Genomic DNA, 24225 nt, shown 5'->3' with positions numbered 1-24225 from the left:
CTCTTGACGCCGTTGTAGCATACATAAATAAATTTTTTATTTTCCTTGCCGGTCTTTTCCTACAATCCCTAACAAAAGTACTTCTGGGTTTTTTTTTTTTTACAAATGTTAATTTAAACATTTTCTTCAACTCATTAAATATCATTTCCCATTATTTAAAAATTTCTCTACATTCCCATCACATATGGTAAAAAGTCATGTCAGCTACTGTCAGGGGTTCAGGGAGAGAGGCGCAGATGAGGGAGGAGACAGAGAGTGAGGGGGAAGGATTCCAGAGTGACGAGGAAGAGGATGACAATGACCCAAGATTGTCCATGAGTCCGTCCAGTGAATCGGAGGACTCCCAAAAGGGAGCCCCTCTGGTCAAGCCAAGGGAAGCTAGAGGGGGAAGCAGTCAGGAGCAGGGAAACGAAGGGGGAACCCCCAGTGGGAGTTGGAGAGCGAGACCGGCTGCTCCGCTGGAACGGAGTGAGGGGGGAGGAGTGACCAGTGTGTCAGAAGGAGCAGAACAGGAAGCAGAGAGGGGAAGGAGATCAGGGCAAAACGTCCTGCCGGAAGGGGAGGAAAGTAGTATCGAGGGCAGTGTAACTGTCGAAGGCAAGGTCAGGAGCAACGTACGCGCGCTAAGTTCAAAATGGGAGGCGCGCGGAAATGAAGAGAGTCCTGGGGAGGAGCCTGGTCCCAAAGCCCGAAGGAGGGGGGAGGAGGCGGCAGAGGACTCAGCCTCTGGAGAGTCCCGAAGGGAGAGAACACAGGGGGGCAGAAAGACCCTGCGGAAAAGGAAAGAGAGGAAGAGGTGGACCAGTACAAGCCTCTTAAACTGGTGTAGAGGGGGGACCGACTCAGAGGGGACTTCAGCGGTCTAAGCGTAACAGACGTAGAGTCACGGAGCTTGGATGTAAAGCTAATAATGTTCTTCAATAAAAGCTTTTGTACATAAGCTGGAGTGGACTTTGGTCTCTGGTGAGCTGGGACCACGGGTGACTCTGACAGCTACCTTTAACACAGAGAAACAAAGAAGCAAACCACAGAGCCCAAGCAGGAAACACAAAACAGAATAAAACCAAGCCAGCAGCAAAACTGAACAGCATCATTGCAGCTTACCTGGACATGGCTGAGCTGGGGCCAGGTGTTTGTGAGGTCACTTCTGCATGGACCCACCAGCAGAACAGTGCAGTGTTCCTGCTTGTGCATCTGTGCAGTTCTGGAACGTGCAGGTGCCCAGTCCCTCCTCCAGGTAAGCAGTACAAATGCCACAGGGGGAGGGCAGTTTTATGCCTCCACCGTCCCCACACTGCTACTGATGTATGCTGAGTTCAACATCAGCACTTGCACCTGCAAAAGGAGCTGCCAACTGGCTAAGCAAAACAACAACAACAACAACAACAAAAAACCAGCAGCCTGGCCTGGTCCTTTCCTTTTAATAGTTTTGATATGTAGAAATTAGCAGGATAATTTTTTCAAAGGGTGGAGCTAAATAGTTTCACCTTCTAATTGCTGCGGTTCAAATGACTTTTAAAGGGGTCAGCCACACAGGCCAGTTTCAAAGCTGGCAACTCCCAAGTTAGGGGGGGAAACTGGCAAATTCTGAAGTTCATGCAGGATGGGTTTAATAGGTGCTCTGTGATCCAACCTGCTTAAAATCCAGACTGCTGCCTTCTGAACGACCTGTAATTTAGAGGGCTGTAAACTCCTGAAAGTGGAGACAGTTAAATTGCTTAATTTAAGTTATGTCTGGTACAGATATCTGGAGGAGAGAAGTAGATTGCAGACATGACAGAGAAGTGCTGGGAGTGGAAGCAGAAGTCGACTGCGCACTCTGCTCCTGTTAGCTTATCATCATGTCCAAAAGGGTTCTTAAAGCTTATGAAATGCCAGCCTTTTCTAAACTTACTGCAGTAAAAGGTAAAGGTAAAGGAACCCCTGACCATTAGGTCCAGTCGTGGCCGACTCTGGGGTTGCGGTGCTCATCTCGCTTTATTGGCCGAGGGAGCTGGAGTACAGCTTCCAGGTCATGTGGCCAGCATGACTAAGCCACTTCTGGCGAACCAGAGCAGCACACGGAAACGCCATTTCCCTTCCCGCTGGAGCGGTACCTATTTATCTATTTGCATTTTGTGCTTTCGAACTGCTAGGTTGGCAGGAGCAGGGACCGAGCAACGGGAGCTCACCCCGTCGTGGGGATTTGAACCACCGACCTTCTGATCGGCAAGTCCTAGGCTCTGTGGTTTAACCCACAGCGCCACCCGCGTCCCCAAAAAAACTTACTGCAGAAAAACCCATAAATCCCTCCTGCTGCCTGCAGGGGGATAGCCAGGGCATAGAGAAGAAAGTGAGTCCGCCTCCAGTGTTAACGTACTGTGAGCCAGGGACTCTGTACAATGAGAAGAGCTAGGTACCTACACAGGTAGAGTCAGTAGGGACCAGTTTTTGTTTTTTGTTTTTGGAAAAAAACAGGTATGTACCACGCTCCCTACCATCTCATCACCTTCCAGGAAGGTGCCTGCCAATTGCAGATAGGTCCCACCAAAGCACCTCTGCTTGTACACTATTGTTGATTGTCTCTATTAACTTTTGCCAATGTGTTTTTCCATGTAGGACATTGTGCAAACATGTTTTAGGGAAGCGTTATCCCTGTCACATCTCCAGCAGCTTTTTATTTTTTAATTAAAAGTAATCACATCAAACCTGAGTATATCAATTGCACCCCCTCCATTGGCTGAATTTCAGTTGTTGAAGGCACCCAACATTTCCCCCCTTTTCTTTTTAACACCAATGATTCCACTCGCTTCAAGCTGAAGATCACTTTTTGAGAATCATGGGCTGACGTCTTACATCCAAGAGAAGTAATTTGGCTCTGACTTTTAAGCATCTTCTGACCTCCTCATTGCTTTTGCTTGTTAAAAGTTGAAGGACACATCTGATTAGGTCACCTCACCATCATTTTGTTGTTGTTTAGTCATTTAGTCATGTCCGACTCTTTGTGACCCCATGGACCAGAGCAGTCCTGTCTTCCACTGCCTCCCGCAGTTTGGTCAGACTAGTAGCTTCGAGAACACTGTCCAACCATCTCATCCTCTGTTGTTCCCTTCTCCTTGTGCCCTCAATCTTTCCCAACAACAGGGTCTTTTCCAGGGAGTCTCCTCTTCTCATGAGGTGGCCAAAGTGTTGGAGCCTCAGCTTCAGGATCTGTCCTTCCAGTGAGCACTCAGGTCTGATTTCCTTCAGAATGGATAGGTTTGATCTCAAGAGTCTCAAGAGTCTCCTCCAGCACCATAATTCAAAGGCATCCATTCTTCAGCGATCATCCTTCTTTATGGTCCAGCTCTCACTTCCATACATCACTACTGGGAAAACCATAGCTTTAACTATATGGACCTTTGTCGGCAAGGTGATATCTCTGCTTTTTAAGATGCTGTCTACCATCATTTTAGAGCAGGCCAAATAAGCACTTTGGGAAAGAATTGAAGGCAGGTATATTTTTTAGGACCAAAACTTAAGCCAGTGAAATTTATTGCCTGAACATATTGTATCAAGTGCCCAAGAACCTTCTTGGCAAGCGTAGCTTTAATTGTGTCTCAGCTGGAACTTAATGGAGTCAAAAGTAATCCAAAGCCTGTTAATTGATGCTATCACAGGTGTCTGTGGTATCTATTCACATACACTCCCCAGAGGAGTATAGGTCCTACAGTGTAACTCACTCAGTCACCCTTATTTGGTGACATATCAGAAGAGCATTTTTATTTCTCTGTATATATTCATTTATGTGTTTAGGACGGAGTTGAACAAATGCTGCCTTGGGAGAGCGGTTTAATTGGCCATGTTTCTATGACAGCTAAATGGAACCTCTCATGTACAGTGTCAGTATCATATAGTACTTTGGGATAGTAATTTCTTGAGGTGGGTCTACTTAGTTTCTCTTTCCCCTAAATATATTTTACTTCTGCAAATGTCTGAGTTCCTCTGAGCATGCTGATAACTCCCTTATGTTTTTCAGTGGCCCCATTTTCACTAAAATCTACCAGCTTCATCTGGTACGCTGGCTGAGACCCTACCTGCCCAAAGACTGTCTCAGCAGAGTGGTGCATGATCTGGTTATCTCCTGCTTAGACTACTGAAATGTACTCTACATGGGTCTACCTTGAAGGTGAGTCAGAAACTACCACAAATCCAGAATGTGGCAACTAGACTGGTGACTGGGAGCGACCGCCAGTACTATATAGCACTGGTCCTACAAGACCTACATTGGCTCCGAGTATGTTTCTGAGCACAATTCAAAGTGTTGGTGCTGACCTTAAAGCCCTAAATGGCCTCAACCCTGTATACATGAAGGAGCGCTTCCATCCCTGTCGTTCAGCCCAGACACTGAGGTCCAGCTCCAAGGGCCTTCTGATGGTTCCCTCATTGTGAGAAGTGAAGCTTCAGAGAGCCAGGCAGAGGGCCCTCTTGGTAGTGGCACCTGCCCTATGGAATGCCCCGTCCCCCATCAGATGTCAAGGCAATAACTAAACAACCTTTAGAAGACACTTGAAGGCAGCCTTGTATCAGGAAGTTTCTAACGTCTGAAGTTTTATTATGTTTCTATATGTGTTGGAAGCTGCCCAAAGTGGCTGGGGCAACCCAGCCAGATGGGCCAGGTATAAATAATAGAATTATTTTATTATTATTATTATTATTATTATTATTATTATTATTATTATTATTACAGTCTTGTTGGCAGTCAGCAGTTGGGTTTGCTTTTAGAGGGAGCTGTGTAGGGACTGGGCAAAAGCCACCAGCAAGTTCCTTGCACAGACTCAATTGAAATGAACCAGAGCTTTGCAAGAACATGAAGTTGCTTTAGTCGTGCAGTTCAATAAATCTTTTTCAGGAGAATGTCCCTATGGATTATGGTAATTGCCAATATGAATTCCTAAGTGGAATTCCCAACACACACAAGTTCAAAGAGACAACAAATATCAATGTAGTTTTAGAATCAAGATATAGAAGGATAGATAAAGAGGCAGGGAATGAACAAATATAGGGCAGAAACTCTGACTTACCTAACACTGAAGTTACAGATGAGAAAAGCAAACAATTCCATGAAAATGCAAGTGACTCAGTCATTTAAGACACTTAAAAAGAAAATACATTTGATGCAGCATTTCATATATAGGACAGAATGCAGTAAGACATTATTAAGTTTAGCTCCAGAAGCCATTTATGCAGCAAATGGAATCATCCACACACTTCCAAGGGGCAATAAATGTTAAGGTATATTATGGGAGTATCTATGCTGTACGCTCACTTCCCTCTATTACAATTTAGAGTTGTATTGCTTGAATTGCGTTTTGCCTTTGGTTATTCAACACCTCCTCTACTCCTAGATCATGTTTTCTTTTTCCACAGTGTGCCAGAGACAGGCCAGGGATAGTGGACTTGCTTCTGGATAAAGTGGTATATCAGCTTAAGAAGTTAATTTGTTCTGGAGGTCTGTTCTTAACCTGAAACTGTTCTTAACCTGAGGTACCACTTTAGCTAATGGGGACTCCCATTTCTGCTGCCTCACCACCACCGCGCGTAACCTGAAGCATCTGTAACCTGAAGTGTTTGTAACCCGAGGTACCACTGCACATAGGTGCAGATTTCTCCTCTGCCAGTCAAATTGCTATACAGCAAGAGAAAGGGCATGCACGTTCTTCCAACCTGAGGGTGAGATTGCGTCAAACTTACGAGGCTGGATCTACCATTAGGCAGAGCACAACAGCATCTGCTCACTTGTGATTCCCAGCAACTGGTATTCAGAAGCATATCATCTCTGAGCTTAGTCATAGGATCATAGGATTGTAGAGCTGGAAGGGACCTTGAGGGTCATCGAGTCCAGCCCCCCTGCAAGGCAGGAATCTCACCACAGCATCCATGACAGATGACCATCCAACTTCTGCTTTAAAATCTCCAGTGAAGGAGAGTCCACAACCTCCCAAGGGAGACGGTGCCTCTATCAGACACACCTTGCTGTCTGAAAGTTATTCCTGATATTTAGTTGGAATCAGAGTTGGCATTCATTGATTATGAGCCATTGTTTCAGCTAGCCATAGGTGTAGTCTCTCTCCCCCCACCCCCGGGTAATCACTGGTGGTCAAATATAATAATGAGCAATGGTCAAAAGAGAAAAGCAAAACAGAGAATACAGATATCCAGACACAATGACAGTAAGTAGCATTCGATCTGTTTTGTAATATCAGGGACATTCTTGATTCCTTGTGATGTCAAAAGCACCAGTAGTCAGGGAACTGCCATCGGAGCCAGAGGAGGAGGGAGGGCTCCGGAGGGATGCCGGAGAGCGTCCCAGTAGGGAGAGAGGCAGCCCATCTGCTGGGGAAGGAAATCAGCGTAGCACCAGTGGAGAAGGGGGGCAGATGGGGGAATTGGCGAGGGGGCTCCATGACTCCTCACCGGAGACCAGCGAGGAGAGCACGGGTCCTCCGCTGCCCACACCCTCCCTGCGCAGAAGACTTCCATGCAGGGAGAGTAGGTGGAGACTAGGCGTCAAGGAGCTTCTTTGCTGGAAGAAGTTCAAGAAACGCCCACTGACGGATTCTGCCAGCGATTGAGGCAGCCACGGATGGGTGGCTGTCCGGACAGAAAGGGTTTACCCAGGTAACCCAGCCAAGCGTGGCGCCGATTTACGCACGAGCAACCCCTAGAACCATTACACCTACAAACAAAACAAAACAAAACAAAACAAAACAATAATTGAAACAGAAAAGAGCCACATTTTATTGGGAAGAAAAAGATGAATTTCTCAAGGTGACAGCATGTGATGGCTTTGATTCTTTTCTGCATGATCTATTGTTTCCTTTAACACAAATATGAAGACTTTCCATAGGGAGAATGAGTCGTTTAACTGCATGGGATGATTGGCAGAACAGCTGGATAGTTCAAGCATGCCCGTCTATCGTCTTTTCCCTCCTTTTGCTTTACTTCTAAGATGCCAATTTTCGTGATATATAATTTTCGTTGGGATTGGAAATGGGAATGGATGAATGAAACCTTAATTATAGGCAATGGAAGAGAAAAATCTCCCTATTTTTATAAAGGCAAGGAGTGAGATTGGGGGAAGGGGGGGAGAGAATGGGAAGAAAAAGGAAGAACCACTGTCAGCACAAGAGAAAAAAAAGAATCTGAACTAGGGCCTGAGAAATCTGCTCATCAAACGTAGTTACATTTGAGGATCTCAAGGAAAGCCTGTGTGCTCCAATGCAGAACTGGAGCTCCTTTGTGAGTGGTTGGAAAGCTCTTAAGGCAGAGGAGAAGAATGTAGGTTATCGCATGGCTGGGCCTTTTCCAGGGTGAAGTACCAGCTAAGGGATCTGACTAAGGGGTTAAAAAAGTTGCAGTTATCCTTCCATGTGAACCAAGTGTGCCTTTTAGAATGTACCTTGGGCTCTTTTTCAGCTGCACATTGCAGAGTCGATATTGAGTGGGCAAACTGTATTTCAGAAATACTTGTCCACCATTACAGAGCTTCACTTTGGGACCTTCCTTTGTGGGAAACACATAGATCAGTGGTAGAGCACATGATTTGCCTGTAGGAAGTTCTAGGTTCAACCCCCAACATCTGGAGGTAGGGCTAGGAAACATGCCTTTTTGAAATCATATAGAACTACGCCTAGTGTAGGCATAAACAGTATTGAACTAGATGGACCACTGGCATGTCTCAGCATAACATGGCTTTTTAGTTACAGATAGGTAGCCGTGTTGGTCTGCCATAGTCAAAACAAAAAATTCCTTCCAGTAGCACCTTAAAGACCAACTAAGTTAGTTCTAGGTATGAGCTTTCGTGTGCATGCACACTTCTTCAGATACACTGAAACAGAAGTCACCAGACCCTTCTATATAGTGAGAAGGTGGGGAGGGGTATTACTCAGAAGGGTGGTGGGAATGGGTGATTGGCAGATAGCTGTGATGAGCCTGTTGACGACTCTTAACGACTGCAATAGGTCTTACAGGAAAAAGCAAGGGGTGAGAAGGTGAAAAATGGCTTTGTCATGTATAATGAGATAAGAATCCAATGTCTTTGTTCAGACCAGGTTTCTCCATGGAAAGACATTGGACATTGGAAAGACATGGAAAGACAAAGACATTGGATTCTTATCTCAATATACATGACAAAGCCATTTTTCACCTTCTCACCCCTTGCTTTTTCCTGTAAGACCTATTGCAGTCGTTAAGAGTCGTCAACAGGCTCATCACAGCTATCTGCCAATCACCCATTCCCACCACCCTTCTGAGTAATACCCCTCCCCACCTTCTCACTATATAGAAGGGTCTGGTGACTTCTGTTTCAGTGTATCTGAAGAAGTGTGCATGCACACGAAAGCTCATACCTAGAACTAACTTAGTTGGTCTTTAAGGTGCTACTGGAATGGCTTTTTAGAAGATCAATGATAAGGTCTCCCTGTTTCTCATTTTCCAAATCCTAAAGTTCAGTTCTCAACATTTTTGCATTGGTTTGCAATTTTTTAAAAAAAGAGAACTCATGAAATTTCACATTCATTTTTGTGCAAATCTCGCCTAAATATACACATTATTGGTTTGGCAATTTTGCCTAATATACACCACATTGCATAGCAATTTTCCTTTATAGAAACCATTTTTCTACACATTACAGTGGTACCTCGGGTTACATATGCTTCAGGTTACAGACGCTTCAGGTTACAGACTCTACTAACCCACAAATAGTAACTCGGGTTAAGAACTTAGCTTCAGAATGAGAACAGGAATCGTGCTCCGGTGGTGTGGCGGCAGCAGGAGGCCCCATTAGCTAAAGTGGTGCTTCAGGTTAAGAACAGTTTCGGGTTAAGAACAGACCTCCGGAACGAATTAAGTACTTAACCTGAGGTACCACTGTACTTGGTTGGAAAGTTGCATTGCAAAATTTGGAGAAGTTCATGGCTCTTTCATGTATTGGTTCAGAAAGTGCAAGGTATTAAATAGTGATTGTGGGAGCAAACTACTGCCAGCAAATAATACCTGCCTTGAAGGATTCGCACTGGCTGCCAACCTGCTACCAGGTGAAGTTCAAGGCGTTGATACTAACATATAAGTCGCTATACAGTTCAGGACCAGGTTACCTGAGAAACGGCTGTATCCCTTATACACCCAGCAGACTGCTGCAGTCTGCTCTCAGATAATTTACAAGCAGCTCAAATTTACCTGCTGTACTGAAGAAGAAGGGCTGGAGGTATTTAATTTTATATTTCCCCATGGCTGCAGTGCAGAAAATCACAAGGAAATGTAAATCAAAGTTGAGCATATCCCCATCCTTGGACTTTATAAACTTCTTCCTCATTTGTTACAAAGTCAAAACAGCATGACATTTTGACAACTGATTTCTCCCCCTCTATAGGAGAAGGTGCTTGCCTTTTCAGACACATTCTTCTCTGTCCTTCAAAGGCCAGGGTTTCCCCCTCCCTGAGAAAAAATGTTATCTTCCATGAGCTATTCCAAGAATAACTCACAGTAGCACTGTGGACTGTGAAGGATTATATTGTGTTGCTGATTGCCACATAATTAACAACAAGTGCCCATGCTTTGCACAGAGGTTACAGAATAACAAAGAGAAAAGTTTTGGAAAATTGCAAGTAAGAGGGACGTGCTAGAGGTGTATAAAATCATGCAGGAAAATGGAGAGGGAACCTCCTCAATCTTCCTCTGATAGTACTGGAACTCTGGTATATACTGGAATATCAGTGGGGCCCTGACTGACTCCAACTACAAAAGCTGAGACTGCTGAAGAGGCCAGAGACCAACTTGGCTGGGAGTCCTGGAAGACCTGCTCCCTGCCTTGCAGGCCTTGCCCCACCTGGCCTGGGAGGGAGGGGCCTGGACTGACTCCAACTGCAAAAGCTGAGACTGCTGAAGAGGCCAGAGACCAACTTGGCTGGGAGTCCTGGAAGACCTGCTCCCTGCCTTGCAGGCCTTTCCCCACCTGGCCTGGGAGGGAGGGGCCTGGACTGACTCCAACTACAAAAGCTGAGACTGCTGAAGAGGCCAGAGACCAACTTGGCTGGGAGTCCTGGAACACCTGCTCCCTGCCTTGCAGGCCTTGCCTCACCTGGCCTGGGAGGGAGGGGCCTGGACTGACTCCAACTACAAAAGCTGAGACTGCTGAAGAGGCCAGAGACCAACTTGGCTGGGAGTCCTGGAAGACCTGCTCCCTGCCTTGCAGGCCTTGCCCCACCTGGCCTGGGAGGGAGGGGCCTGGACTGACTCCAACTACAAAAGCTGAGACTGCTGAAGAGGCCAGAGACCATCTTGGCTGGGAGTCCTGGAAGACCTGCCTCCTGCCTTGCAGGCCTTTCCCCACCTGGCTTGGGAGAGAGGGGCCCGGACTGACTCCAACTACAAAAGCAGAGGCTGCTGAACAGACACTTAGACTGGAGGATTGCTTAGGGACTTGTTGCTGTTATTGATATTAATTTTGTGTATCTTTATTTTAGACCTTCCACAAATTCAGTGGAAATTAATCAATTTGGCTATGCACTTTTTGATGTTTTATTTATTTTGCACTTGCAGGACATCTTTGGGAGAAGAAAAGGCTGCCGTGGGTATCAGGTTAGTCACTGTGAACGTGATGCAACTGGCTCACATTTCATACGCAAACGTTCTTGCCAACCAAAAGATGGCAGCCAAAGATGGTGTTAGGAGAAGACAGAGATATAAGGCAGTCAGTATTCACCTTAGCATAAGGAACACCATTTATAGTTTGGGTAACCATTTTATAAAGTACATGACCAGGGAGTGAACTCAGGGGTCTGAAGTGAAAAACAACTCCTAATAGGCCATAGGAAATGTGTGGGCAGCTGAAACAGCAACTACTCATAACCGCAGATCTGGTCAGAGACAGGTCAGGATACAGAACACAGAATGAGGAACTGGTCTTGGATATGTGAGGGGGAACGGGTGCTTGTGCAAGGAGGGTTTGTGAGCATGCTGTAAGCAAAAGTATGTAATCTGCTGGATTTTGCTGTAAAGGTGCTCTCACTCTTTGGAGCATTAGCCCAGAGGTGCCCTGCTGTTGCACATTGCAGCTTTATTAAAGCTAAAAAAAGGTAAAGGACCCCTGGATGGTTAAGTCCAGTCAAAGGCGACTATGGGGTTGTGGCACTCATCTCACTTTACAGGCCGAGGGAGCCGGCGTTTGTCCACAGACAGCTTTCCGGGTCATGTGGCCAGCATGACTAAACTGCTTCTGGCGCAATGGAACATGGTGACGGAAACCAGAGCGCACAGAAACGCTGTTTACTTTCCTGCCGCAGCGGTACCTACAGTGGTACCTTGAGTCACAAACGCCTCAGGTTACAAATGCTTCATGTTACAAACTCTGCTAACCTGGAAGAGTTACCATGAGTTGCGAACTTTGCCCCAGGATGAGAACAGAAATCATAAGAGGCCCCATTAGCAATAGCACGCCTCTAGTTAACAGTTTCAGGTTAAGAACGGACCCCCGTATTTTTCACTCTATAAGACGCACCTTCTCCCTCCTAAAAAGTAAGGGGAAATGTGTGTGCGTCCTATGGGGCGAATACAGCGTAGTGATCCCTCTTGCTGTTCTGGCTTCTGCGATTCAGAATAATTTTTTCTTGTTTTTCTCCTCCGAAAACTAGGTGTGTCTTATGGAGCGAAAAACACAGTAAGTTTGTAGCTAGAAGTACCACTGTATTTATCTACTTGCACTGTTTTGTTTTTGAATTGCTAGGTTGACAGGAGCTGGGACCAAGCAATGGGAGCTCACCCTGTCATGGGGATTCGAACCGCCAACCTTCTGATTGGCAAGCCCAAGAGGCTCAGTGGTTTAGACCACAGCGCCACCAGCATTCCTGCAGCTTTATTAGCTCTTACTACTACTACTACTAATAATAATAATAATAATAAATTTTATTTATATCCCGCCCTCCCCAGCCGAAGCCGGGCTCAGGGCGGCTAACAATAATCAAATAATCAAATAATCAAATAATCAAATAATCAAATAATCAAATAATCAAATAATCAAATAATCAAATAATCAAATAATCACACATTCAAAATATTCATTATAAAAATTAATTAAAATCAAATTAATGGCAACCGATTAAGCAATATTCTGTGCAGGTTGCCAGAGGAGGGAGTCAGGCTGCGCCCTGACCAAAGGCCTGGTGGAACAACTCTGTCTTGCAGGCCCTGCGGAAAGATGTCAGGTCCCGCAGGGCCCTAGTCTCTTGTGACAGAGCGTTCCACCAGATTGGAGCCGCAGCTGAGAAGGCCCTGGCTCTAGTTGAGGCCAGCCTAACCTCTCTGAGGCCTGGGACCTTGAGGATGTTATTATTTGCAGACCGTAGGTTTCTCTGTGGGGCATACCAGGAGAGGCGGTCCCGTAGGTACAAGGGTCCTAGGCCGTATAGGGCTTTAAAGGTTAAAACCAGCACCTTAAACCTGATCCTGTACTCCACCGGGAGCCAGTGCAGCTGGTATAGTACTGGATGAATGTGATCTCGCAGCGAAGACCCCATAAGGAGTCTCACCGCGGCATTCTGCACCCGCTGGAGTTTTGGGGTCAGTCTCAAGGGCAGCCCCACGTAGAGCGAGTTACAATAATCCAGTCTGGAGGTGACCGTCGCATGGATCACAGTGGCTAGGTCAGGGCGAGAGAGATAAGGGGCCAACTGCTTAGCTTGGCGGAGATGAAAAAATGCCGCCTTTGTTATAGCTGTAATCTGCGCCTCCATAGAGAGGGAGGTATCGAAGATTACACCCAAACTCTTAACGGACGGTGCTGGCACTAATTGCACCTCCGCAAGAGATGGGAGTTGCCCCCTCAATCCCATATCGTCCCGGCCCAGCCAGAGGACCTCTGTCTTCGAAGGATTTAACTTCAACCGGCTCCCACGTAACCATCCAGCCACAGCTTCCAGACATCTCGCCAGTGTGTCTGGGGCTGAGTCAGGATGGCCATCCATCAACAGATAGAGTTGGGTGTCATCAGCATACTGATGGCAGCCCAGCCCAAAACTCCGGACAAGCTGGGCGAGGGGGCGCATAAAGATGTTAAAAAGCATTGGGGAGAGAATCTCACCCTGAGGCACTCCACACACCAAGGAGTGGCGCGATGACAATTCCCCAGCCAAGCACCACCCTCTGTCCCCGACCAGAGAGAAACGAGCGCAGCCATTGAAGGACTGTGCCCTGGATCCCCACGTCGGCAAGGCGGTGGTCCAGGAGTTCGTGATCGACCATGTCGAAGGCTGCTGACGGTCGTCTGGACACGCTCTAATCAGCCATGACGGGCACGGGTCAAGAGGACAGGTGGTGGGCTTTCCAGCTCTGAGGAGTCTGTCCACATCAGCTGGAGATATCCGGTCAAAGTGGTCCAATACTGGACCCGAGGACAGTCGAGGGGCCTCCAGTTCCTTTATTGTATCCAAATTGGCAGGGAGGTCATGGCGGAGCAACAGGACCTTCTCCGCAAAAAAGCTCGCAAATGCCTCACAGCTATGTGTCAGATTATTATTTAAATTTGGCTGTCCTTCAAGGGACGTTAAAGACCGAATTATACTAAATAATTGCGCCGGGTGAGAGCTAGCGGATGCAATGGAGGCCGAGAAGTAGGACTTCTTGGCGGCCTTCACTGCCATCTCATAGGTTTTCATAAAAGCCCTATAAGATGTTCTTGAGGCTCCGTCACGGGCACCCCGCCATACTCGCTCTAGCCGTCTGAGGTCCCGCTTCATTTTCCGAAGCTCCTCGGTAAACCAGGGAGCCCGGTTTCTGCGGGGTCGCAGAGGGCGCTTAGGTGCGATCTCATCGATGGCTGCCAGGAGCTGGGTATTCCAGCCCTCAACAAGCTCAGTCAATGAGTCGCCAGGGGGAGAAAGGTCCCGCAAGGCTTGACGGAATCTATCAGGGTCCATCAGCCTCTGCGGGCGAGCCCAAATCGGCTCACCACCTAAGCAGGGTGGGGGTGGAAAGTCAATCCTGGCTTTCAGAGCGTAGTGATCAGACCATGGCACCTTCATCGAAGGAGACATGATCACATCTATACCAGCGCCAGAGATCAAATCCAGCGTGTGGCCTGCTTGATGTGTGGGGCCCGAAACAAACTGGGAGAGCCCTAGTGTCGCCATGGAAGACACCAGGTCCAGAGCCTGTGAGGAGGGAGTGGCATCAGCATGGAAGTTGAAGTCTCCCAATACCAATAGGTTAGGGAACTCCAAGGCCCAGCCGGCCACCGCCTCCATCAGGCTTGACAGGGTGGCTGCTGGTGCGCTAGGTGGCCGGTACACCAGCCAGACAGCCAAGCTCTCCTCGGAGCCCCACACTAGGCCAACACATTCAATGCCGGGGATCGATGGCGATGGTAGAGCCCTGAAAGAACAATCTTCCCGGATTAATAATGCCACCCCTCCCCCCCGGCCCACAGTCCGTGACTGGTGGAGGACGGAGAAACCCGGGGGCGCCATCTCTCGTAAGGTAACAGTTACCCCTTCGCGCACCCAGGTCTCCGTCACACAAGCCAGGTCGACCCCCTGCGAGGTAAAGAAATCTCGCAGGGTGGCGGTTTTGTTGCCTATAGACCTGGCATTGGACAACACCAGTGAAGGAGGTGAGTAATCCTTGCTCACCCTACCCTCGTCTCTCGGGATGGGGCACAGATTGGAAGGGGTACGAGCATATCCGTATCTCGATCCCCTTCGCTTATAACATCTGCCCCCACCGCCATAAAGACACGTACCTTGACTGCCTGTGTGAGAGCCTCTTCTGTTCCCTGTCTGTTCGTCCATTCAGGGAGTGGTCCCTATTGGGAGCCACCCCACTCCCTGAATTTATCCAACAATGGGCTATGCAGATAAATAACCAGTGCTGTGCAGACAGCCGTGAGCTTGAATCTAAGACTGCATCTCTCTCTGTGAGGGGTGGGGTGGGGGTCTGTGGGCTGCAGGAAACCTTCAGAGCTTGTGCCTGGATTCTCAGTATCTCCTTAAAACATGTGCTGCTGTGATGACAGCAGGTGCTTTCTGTTTCAATGACTAGAAACTGCTGAAAACTTTTCTGTCCCACCAGGCCTGTACAGGCAATTGAGAATACACATTTCCACAATGATTAATTGTTGTCTTTTTTATATGGTTTTAATACATGATTTTATGTATTATTTTTATAAACTGCTTTGCTTTTTTAATGAAATAGCTGCATATAAAGAAGAAGATATCCCACTTTATCACTACCCAAAGGAGTCTCAAAGCGGCTAACATTCTCCTTTCCCTTCCTCCCCCACAACAAACACTCTGTGAGGTGAGTGGGGCTGAGAGACTTCAGAGAAGTGTGACTGGCCCAAGGTCACCCAGTAGCTGCATGTAGAGGAGCGGAGAAGCCAACCCGGTTCACCAGATTACGAGTCTACCGCTCTTAACCACTACACCACACTGGCTCTCGTGTGTGTGTGTGTGTGTGTGTGTGTGAGAGAGAGAGAGAGAGAGAGAGAGAGAGAGAGAATAAAGATGAATGGGACACCAAAATTTTTGCACACCCCTTACAATTTTTTTTTTTGGGGGGGGAGGGGATTTCCAATGTTGGGACCTAATTGGTTCCATGCTTGGTTGTGAGGAGAGCAAAATCAAAATCTGGAATGATCATGGACAAGCCTTATTCCCATGTGGCAGAAGGAGGACCCATTGCATGGGCGCAAAATATGTCCCTTAGGGCACGTACTATAGGGTTGCCATATTTCAAAAAGTGAAAATCCGGACACAAAAGTTGTTGAGCTTTGAACTATTTTGAAGTAAATTTGCTGAAATCTACACTTCCAACAGGGGCTGCCATATGTCGGGATTTTCCCGATTGGACACTGTTGCCAACGGCCGAATCCCAATAATGTCTGGGAAATTGTGTACGTATGGCAACCCTAACATACTAAAAATAAGTACTTTGAATTGCACAGGAATCTATTGTATCCACCCCCGTCCTTTGGGGTTCTTGGAAAAGATGATTCCTTTCATGAGCTCACTCCTCCTACCTGCTGCTAAGATGGGCAGCTCCCTCGTTTTCAGCTAACGACATGGCCAATATATAACAATGAAGATGAATTACAATATTAAATGCATCAGTGAGAGCTTACAGACTGTGCAACTAGATCTGGTAGAACATCATCATTATTTGTATGATCGAAGGGCAGAAAGATAAATTTGCAGACCAAAACTGTATGTTCATACAGTAGCTATGGGCTATGAACTCTGATCTGCTCCAAGACCACTGCTTTCCCTTTTATGAATGAGGAACTGGTCTTGGATATGGGAGAGGGAGGGGGTGCTTGTGCAAGGCGGAAGGGGGTTTGTGAGTCTGCTGTAAGCAAATAGTGTCCTGGCGGAATTTCTGAAAATTGTTGAAATGTTCTTTGCAGATGCATTCTTTGCAAAATTTCTAAGGAGGAACAAACAGGTCTATGGGTGTTTGTCACATTTTTAGTTTGGGCATGTTCAAAATTTCAACAAATCCTGTGTTGTCTCCTATCGAATTTTAGGCTGCAAATGCCTTGGGCCAGTGTGTGATCCTTTACGTTTTGTAACAGACCACACACATGAACTGCAAAGCAATGATGAAACATAACAGTTTGTAAAATGAACGCAATCTTCTTTACACAAGCATGATCAGGACTTGAATGCAGTTCATTCCCGAAGGTTGTCTATTTTTTGTTTTGAAACCTAAATTTTGTTTTGAAACAAAAAAGGCTTTTATGGGTATGTTCGTAGCAAAAGGAAGAACAAAGAAACAGTGGGGTCACTCAGAGGAGAAGATGGTGTAATGCAAACAGGGGACACAGAAAGGGCTGAACTCCTCAATGCCTTCTTTGCCTCAGTCTTCTCCAATAAAGAAAACAATGCCTGACCTGAAGAATTTGGAGCAAATGATTCAGCAGAGGAAACACAGCCCAGAATAACTAAGGAGATAGTACAAGAATACTTGGCTAGTTTAGATGTATTCAAGTCTCCAGGGCCAGATGAACTGCATCCAAGAGTATTAAAAGAACTGGCAGATGTGATCTCAGAACCACTGGCAGTCATCTTCGAGAATTCCCGGAGAACAGGCGAAGTCCCGGCAGACTGGAGGAGGGCAAATGTTGTCCCTATTTTCAAAAAGGGGAAAAGAGAGGACCCAAATAATTACCGCCCAGTCAGTCTGACATCAATACCAGGGAAGATTCTGGAGCAGATCATTAAGCAAACAGTCTGTGAGCACCTAGAAAGGAATGCTGTGATCACCAATAGTCAGCATGGATTTCTGAAAAATAAGTCATGTCAGACTAACCTGATCTCGTTTTTTGACAGAATTACAAGCCTGGTAGATGAAGGGAACGCAGTGGATGTAGCCTACCTTGATTTCAGCAAGGCATTTGACAAGGTGCCCCATGATATTCTTGTAAAGAAGCTGGTAAAGTGTGGTCTTGACTATGCTACCACTCAGTGGATTTGTAACTGGCTGACTGACCGAACCCAAAGGGTGCTCATCAATGGTTCCTCTTTGTCCTGGAGAAGAGTGACTAGAGGGGTGCCACAGGGTTCTGTCTTGGGTCCGGTCTTATTCAACATCTTTATCAATGACTTGGATGATGGACTCAAGGGCATCCTGATCAAATTTGCAGATGACACCAAACTGGGAGGGGTGGCTAACACCCCAGAGGACAGGATCACACTTCAAAACGACCTTGACAGATTAGAGAACTGGGCCAAAACAAACAAATTGAATTTTAATAGGGAGAAATGTAAAGTATTGCACTTGGGCAAAAAAAATGAGAGGCACAAATACAAGAAGGGTGACACCTGGCTTGAGAGCAGTACATGTGAAAAGGATCTAGGAGTCTTGGTTGACCACAAACTTGACATGAGCCAACAGTGTGACGCGGCAGCTAAAAAAGCCAATGCAATTCTGGGCTGCATCAATAGGAGTATTGCATCTAGATCAAGGGAAGTAATAGTGCCACTGTATTCTGCTCTGGTCAGACCTCACCTGGAGTACTGTGTCCAGTTCTGGGCACCACAGTTCAAGAAGGACACTGACAAACTGGAACGTGTCCAGAGGAGGGCAACCAAAATGGTCAAAGGCCTGGAAACGATGCCTTATGAAGAACGGCTAAGGGAGCTGGGCATGTTTAGCCTGGAGAAGAGGAGGTTAAGGGGTGATATGATAGCCATGTTCAAATATATAAAAGGATGTCACATAGAGGAGGGAGAAAGGTTGTTTTCTGCTGTTCCAGAGAAGTGGACACGGAGCAATGGTTCCAAACTACAAGAAAGAAGATTCCATCTAAACATTAGGAAGAACTTCCTGACAGTAAGAGCTGTTCGACAGTGGAATTTGCTGCCAAGGAGTGTGGTGGAGTCTCCTTCTTTGGAGGTCTTTAAGCAGAGGCTTGACAACCATATGTCAGGAGTGCTCTGATGGTGTTTCCTGCTTGGCAGGGGGTTGGACTCGATGGCCCTTGTGGTCTCTTCCAACTCTATGATTCTATGATTCTATGATTCGATGATTCTAAATGCTTCCCTGGCCATTAAATCCCAATGAGATAATAAGATCAATGGTGAAGCCCTCTTTTTACTAGCCTTACAACTAGCACAAAAAAATTGTTCATCTGCAGCAATAAGAACACAGGCAATGGAGCAAAGCAACAACAATTTATTGCTATTTGAAAGTCATGAGTGGCCTATAATCCAGATGAGTATATCCAGAACAATTTCTCAAAGAATTCCCAAAACAGATAAGAAGCAACAGACCTATCTGTATGCAGGTTAAAGAAACAGGGGGCTTGAAGATGGTACCCATAAACTTCTGAAGATATAAATGAACCACATGGCGTAACACAAGATGGCAAGGGCTGCATGCAGAAGGTCCCAGGTTTCTGTTAAGTATTGTTGGCAGGGACATCCCAAATGCCTTTTGGGAGGTATCTTTATACGCAACGGCTGCAGCTCGGACTTTGGTGGCAAAGGGGTGGAAGGAACAAGAAGCCCCAACAATAATGGATTGGCATAACAAGCTACAAGAATTTGCTGAAATGGCGCAGTTGACGAATAGCCTGAGAGGCAATTCAAAACAAAAAATTATGGAAAAGTGGGATAGATATAAGATATATGTTCAAAAATATAGTAAAGCTCCGCTATCTATGTTAGCATTCGATTGACGTTGGAGAGAGACTGAGTTGAGAAATAAGACCAAGGGAACATATTGATATAGGAATGTATTAGATAAAATGTAAAGATATATACAATAATAAGAGTACATTCATTTGTAAAAAAACGGAATATACAACGGGATAGACAGGAGTCCAAAGTGTTGGTACATATATGATTTTGGAATTGTTTTTTGTCCTTGTTTCTTTTCTATAGGTATACAAACCTTGTATATAAACTTTGTATACATGCTGAAAATTATACTATAACAAGCCTTGTGATGTAATATGATAATGTTTACCAATGTAACATAAGAACATTAATAAATAAATAAAACTAAAAAAACAAAACAAAACATGTAGAAGGTCCCAGGTTCCATCCCTGGCATCTCAAGGCCTTCTGCATGCAAGACATTACATTTCTTCAAGAACTGTATTAACCAAGTCAATATGAACATGCAAACTCCCCCTCTTGAATCAGATTAGTTCACAGTGACAGCTGGACAAGACAGAGAAGCTTTCAAGCAGGGTAATAGTACTATTTTTTTTATAAAAAAGGAAGAATCCCCCCCCATTATCTGTTCTCTCCCTGTTTAAAATTTTATAAACCGTTTTCATCTAAACCTCACATCTCAAAGATACAGAGATGTTTGCTTAAACCAGAGCTAAGCAAACATTTTTGAATTTTCCAATATGCACCAGACACAGAAAAAACATCATCGATCGGGCAGACTAGATGTTTTTGTTATTTACATTCCAGTGTGTGTCCATCCCTCACATATACTTTGCTGAGAAGAGATGCAAAGTACACATTTGAGACTATTCAATACTAGACAGTGTGGCACTGGCAGCGAAAACCATTTATTTATGGCACCCCTCCCCCTTCTTTGTCTTCCTAGCAAAAGCCTCATCTCATCACAAACAACTTATTCATGTAACTAACACTGGAATGTACAAAATAAAATTAAAAAGTCTTACAGAAAGCAAGGTTAACTAAGGTGTTAGGTTTTCCCAACTTCAATAAACATTCTGATTCCCTGGCGGCAGCTGCGTTGACTGTTAAAATTCAATGACTGACCTCTTCTTCTTCAGAAACTGAACTGTTTATGAACATTCTGTGTCATCATGTCAGCTCAGCTCACAAGTGAAAACAGGGAATTTGCATGCAACAGGTAGGAAGCTTTAAAACCCCAAAGCAACGTAATATTTCTTAAAAGGACTGCTTTCACTCGTTTTAGATGCAAAGGAGAAGAGACTCTCTAAACCCAACTTACAGGGGGACACTTACTGGGAAATCTTCTACTAGCTATATATTGTATATATATATATATATGCGTGTCATTTAGGCCACATTAAAAATTATGGTCCTTATGAGATATGACTTTTGAAGTGTGCAAAACCCACGCAGATGTTGTTTGTTCCTAACCTGCTTGTGAAGACTATCAGAGATTGCAAAGAAAGGAATACATGATAACAACAAGAAGATGAAGAAGTAATAAGGAGACTATCTGGACAGATCTGGATAGAACTGTTTGATAAAAGCAGTAACAGAAGTGATGTTTTGATTCTCGTTCGGAGCTTGATTTAAGGGTACCCCCAACAAAATTTAAAAATATTGTATAATTTGGAAGTAATATGATTTGGAAATAATGTGATTGGATTGCCCTGTTAATAAAAATTATGTTTTTTAAAAAATTATGGTCCATGGAAAAAGCAATTTTTAATATTCTGGGCCTAAAGTTGCCAATGTCATTCTGACACTAATTCACCCAATGAATTTTGCACTTTTGTCATAAAAGTGTCACCCACACATCGTTACCAAATGAATTACACCGCGACCCACTTAGAGCGTCCTCTAATGTAATAAAATTCTCCTTAAAGGAAACATTTGATATGATGAGTGAAATCAAATTACTGTGGTTTGTCCCTGGTATAGCAATTCTTCTCCTAATGAAGATTTAATGAAAACAATCATTCTACCGGGCTTCACAGAGATGGGAACTTCTTGCCACCACACAACCTGTTTCAGAATAGTGTTCTTAAAAGCAGATTTACAGGGCAATTCTATATTTTATATGGGACTCCAAAGTAAGACCCATTAAGTTCAATGAGCCTTACTCCCAGACAAATAAGTGGGTATAGGACTGCAACCTTAAAACAATAATATTACCACCCAGCAAAGCAACACTTTTTTTGTACACTTCAAGTTTTCCACATATTTTTCCAATACTTATTTCCAGCAGCAGACTATTTTTATCATATCCAAATACATCCTGTTCATTAGGCTCTGATCTCATTGTTTAGCAAAAAACATTTGAGACATTTAGCAAACTCAGATGGTTTCAAGCAGGAAGTCACCAGTCCAGGTTGAGATTCCATATAGCTCAGTGATGTGTATCCATGGGTGCTATGTATTTATTTTCTCATTATACTCCTATTTCCTTCCTCACTATGGGTAAATAGAAAATGACAAAGATCCAAACCTGCCGCATCAACTCCCATAGAATAATTGACTCATTTTTGTTATTTTATTTTAAAAAAATCACTAGTTTTAAATTATCATCATCATCACACAGCCCAGCTTGCAATGGTGGGAAGAATAAAGAATAAAGCATACAGAATTTAAACTTCTGCTGCTCCTTTTGGTTATTTTTCTTTCCTTTTTTTGATTTGCCAAATCTCACCTGTCTATGGACAGTAAAGGCATATGCCTTGCCTCCCCTAAAAGTCTGATCCTAATCTTTGTGGGGTTTGCAGCCTAAATCACAAGGGCATGCTTTGCTAGACAAGCACAGGGCTAGTTCTTGAACTTCTCAGAGAGTACTCTATGTGTGGTCACTTGCTTTGGGTGGGAACTCTGTAACAAAGGAGACAATCCTTTATACTTCCTTTTGCCTGTGAGGAGATTCCCACCATGCCTGCAAGCTGACCAAATATGCATGGCTAAAGCCCTTGCTTTCAGCCATGTTAGCCATGACTACCAACTTTTACCTTGCTGTAACTTAGAAGTATTTTTCTGCACACTACTTTAATGTATCTGCTGTCTGCATTGAAATGTAAGTAAACACTTTCCCACCTATCTTACTAAAATGTGTGGTTCATTCTCTGCAACAGGGATGAAGAGGGGGAGCTCATTAAATAATCGGTCTGTGATCACTTAGAAAAAGATGCTGTGATTACTAAGACCCAGCATGGGTTTCTCTAAAACTAGTAATGCCAGAGGAATCCCCTTCCTTTTTTGGTAGAGCTACAAGCTTGGTGGAACAGGGAAATGCTGTGGACATAGTGATTTCAGTGAAGGTTTTTGCCAGGTCCACCACCATATTCTTGCAGAGAAACTGGTAAACTGAGGGCTGGACAAGGTAACTTTTAGGTGGATTTGTAGCTTGTTGACTGACCAAACTCAAGAGGGCTCACCAAGCATTCATCATCATCCTGGAAAAAAAGTGAAGTGGGGACTGTCTGGGGGGTCCACTGTTGTTTGACATCTTTATGAATGACTTGGATGGAGGAATTGAGGAGTTGCTCATCAGACTTGCAGATGACTCCAAGCTAATGCCACAGAAGACAGAATCAGGATTCAAAATGATTTTAACAGATTGGAGAACTGGGCTCAAACTAACAAAATGAATTTCAATGGGGACAAATGTAAGGTTCTACACTTAGGTAGGAAGAACCTGCTGCAAATATAAGATGGGGTACATGTGAAAAAGATCTAGCAGTCTTAGTAGACAATAAGTGTAACATGAGTCAACAGTGTGATGCAGCAGTAAAAAAAAGCTACTGCTATTCTAGGCTACATCAACAGAAGTATAGTGTCCAGATCAAGGGTAGTAATAGTACCACTCTATTCTGCATTGGTCAGACCAGACCTGGAGTACTGTGACCAGTTCTGGGTGCCACATTTTACGAAGGATATTGACAAGCTGGAACATGTGCAAAGGAGGGCGTCCAAGATGACCAAGGGTCTGGAAACCAAGCCTTATGAGGAATGGTTGAGGAAGCTGGGTAAGCTTACCCTGGAAAAGAGGAGACTAAGAAGACTATCTAAAGGGCTGTCACATGGAAGATGGAGCAAGCTTGGTTTCTCCTGCTCTGGAGAGTAGGACTTGAAGCAATGGCTTCAAGTTATGAGAAATGAGATTCTGACTAAACTTCAGGAAGAACTTTCTGACAGTAAGAGCTGTTCAACAGTGGAACCGTCTCCTTTGGAAGGTGGTGGACTCTCCTTCCTTGGAGGTTTTTATGTGGTGGTTGAATGAGCATCTGTCATGTATGATCTAGTTGAGATTCATGCATTGTAGGGAGTTGGACCAGATGATCCAACAATTCTATGTTCCTTCAGTGACACTCTGGCCCACGATCACCAAGACAAAAAGTCTTGACTGGATGAAGTCTTCATTAAAACATAGGAAGCAGTCCTCTTTTCCAGACCTATTAGGAGTGATCACATCCCTCGGGATTGGCACTGGGTATTAAGAGCCATTGATGGCTACTCCCTTCTTCTTCTTTTAGTGGAAGGAAAGCTTTCTGCAGATGGTCAGAGGCAGTCCTAGTGTTTTGAAAGACTGCGTGGCAGAACACTGTCATTGAAAGCAGGATCTGTGGCTAAACCCTGTTTGACCCTGTCTCTAAAGAACCCTGAGAGTGAGCGAGTGAAATATAGGTGGCCCCCTTTCAGCATGAACACAATATTCTTGTCCAGCCGGAACACTGACCACAGACTTGTGCCAAACCTGCCTGCCATTATACAAAATGATGAACTGCCCGGTTCCTTCTTCTTTCCAACGGGGTTTATGCTCGATGGCTCTTGACTCAAAGAAACAGACTCCCCATCTCTCTCTCCCTCTCCCTCACTCTCTCTCTCTCTCTCTCTCTCTCTCTCTCGGCACAGTGGTGGCGATGGGAGGACTCGGTGTGCATGCTAAGAGCACAGAGCCCTCGCCCCCTCCGCTTTCAAGGCTCTCGCCCCCCTCCACTCATTTCCTGCCCCACCTTCTCCTCCCATAGCCTCTGCCTGCTCCCTCCATCCTCAACTCCTGTCCCAA

At 45.1% G+C, this 24225-nt stretch overlaps 1 protein-coding gene across 3 annotated transcripts in view; it reads right to left on the bottom strand.

The window, feature by feature from the left end:
- Positions 1-24225, bottom strand: part of KCNMB2 (potassium calcium-activated channel subfamily M regulatory beta subunit 2) — a 312693-nt gene that overhangs the window by 195023 nt on the left and 93445 nt on the right. The window lies entirely within an intron of this gene.

The sequence above is a fragment of the Podarcis erhardii genome, assembly GCF_964252035.2.
Source record: "Podarcis erhardii genome assembly, chromosome: 5".
Classification (NCBI taxonomy): domain Eukaryota; kingdom Metazoa; phylum Chordata; class Lepidosauria; order Squamata; family Lacertidae; genus Podarcis; species Podarcis erhardii.
The sequence above is the reverse complement of the archived record's forward strand: the minus strand, read 5'-3'. Positions and strand labels throughout refer to the sequence as shown.